The 1,565-nt window shown below is 36.5% G+C and overlaps 1 protein-coding gene across 1 annotated transcript in view; it reads right to left on the bottom strand.

Moving 5' to 3' along the window:
• The window catches only part of TTK (TTK protein kinase), a 33,226-nt gene continuing 31,661 nt past the window's right edge, over window positions 1–1,565 (bottom strand). Inside the window, exon 24 of the mRNA XM_017823747.1 lies at window positions 1–1,561. The gene's annotated coding sequence lies outside the window, so the exon portion shown is untranslated. The remainder of the gene's footprint in view (window positions 1,562–1,565) is intronic.

Raw genomic sequence — 1,565 nt, 5'->3', positions numbered from 1 at the left:
TTATATTAGCAAGCTCTGAAAACCTCATTTGAAAAGCAAAGCTACTAAAGTTTGGGGGAAAAAGTACAATTCTTATGAGTTTCATATTGTGCTCTCTCATGTTCTTCTCTTTCATTCTTCAGTTCTTACAGGCCATAAAATCATCCAACAGTCTTAAATCAGTGGCAGGAAAGATAGCAAGAACACACTGAAATAAAGTCTTTCCTCCAGTATTGCTGTCCAGGTAGTGAATTGTAAATATCTCTGTTCTTTGCTCCAGATCTAGACATTGTGATAGGGCTCTGAGTGATACTAATAAACTATTACTGCTCAGTATCCAAGCATGGAAAATGGTTATGCTGTGAGCTGAAGAATCATGCAAAGCACAGCTACCATTCTGTATCTGGACTACTGTAGGAAGAGCTGCATTCTAGCATAAGAAGTAATGCATTTCATTTAACAGATGTTGACAACAGTGATTCCCCATAAACACTAATGGCAAGCAGAAGAGAGCACGCAGTAAAATATGCCTAATCCTATAAGATAATCTTACCTAGACAAAGAGAACAAAGTTCTCAGCCCTGCTAATACACATGGCAATGGCTGTAGCAGTTCCCCTTTTATAGGGTCAACCCAAAAGTTCTCAAGAACAATACCCATATCCTTAGAATATCAAACTACCACTCGGTATTTTACACTGCTCAAAGTAGATTATTAGAATTCTCTGAACTCCAGCCATATATTCCCAAGGGAGCAAGATGTGTTGGCTAAAGTAAAATTCTGGCAGCAAGAATGACGATTCTCTCCCAGCCCCAGACAACTGACCTGCCAGGCAGCCTATGGATGGTGGAACTGCTATGAACATCCACCTCCACCACAGAGTCAGAAAGAATCTCCAGGCACTTGACTTGCACTCCAGTGTTTGGGACAACATGGCAACTGTCATGAAACTGAAGTTATTGTTCCAATTTAAAATTATTGGTCATTATTTTAATATCTTTCAATTATCTAAATAAATCTAAAATTCATACATTTTCATCAGCTGTAAATGAGTTAAAACAAACCTCAAAGAATCCAATAAGAATCAGTAAAAAACAGTTCTGCTACATTCAGTGCAATTTAGAGTGTGGTTAGTATTAAAGCTTTTAAAAATCCAAATTAGTGGTTTCTGACCATCATGAATCTTGAAGGGTTTTCTATTATTTTGGAATTGGAAAAGCATAGTAGATTTATAGTAGCATTTTTAATACAACAAAAGCCATTTTATTCATATAAATTCATAACAGCACTGATGCTTCCATCATACCACTTAACCACAGGAACAGCTCAAAAAGTGGGTGACATTTATATCTATCATTAATGCCTCTCTCAGTATTATAACTGATGGCTTATACAGAGTGCTTATTTCCTTAGTTATAGTCAAAACTGGACACGAGGTATTTCCTGGCAAAGGACAGAAAAGCATAACACTGTTCATGCCACAGGAGATCTCAAGAGATATTTACATGTTTTTTGTGTACATCAATTGGCATTTTTGAAATTTTTTTAATTTTAGCTTCAGAGGGATAAGAGAACTCAGACTCTTA

The sequence above is a fragment of the Lepidothrix coronata genome, unplaced genomic scaffold (assembly GCF_001604755.1).
Source record: "Lepidothrix coronata isolate B3197 unplaced genomic scaffold, Lepidothrix_coronata-1.0 Scaffold4, whole genome shotgun sequence".
Classification (NCBI taxonomy): Eukaryota; Metazoa; Chordata; class Aves; order Passeriformes; family Pipridae; genus Lepidothrix; species Lepidothrix coronata.
This window is presented reverse-complemented; position numbering and strand designations above follow the sequence as displayed.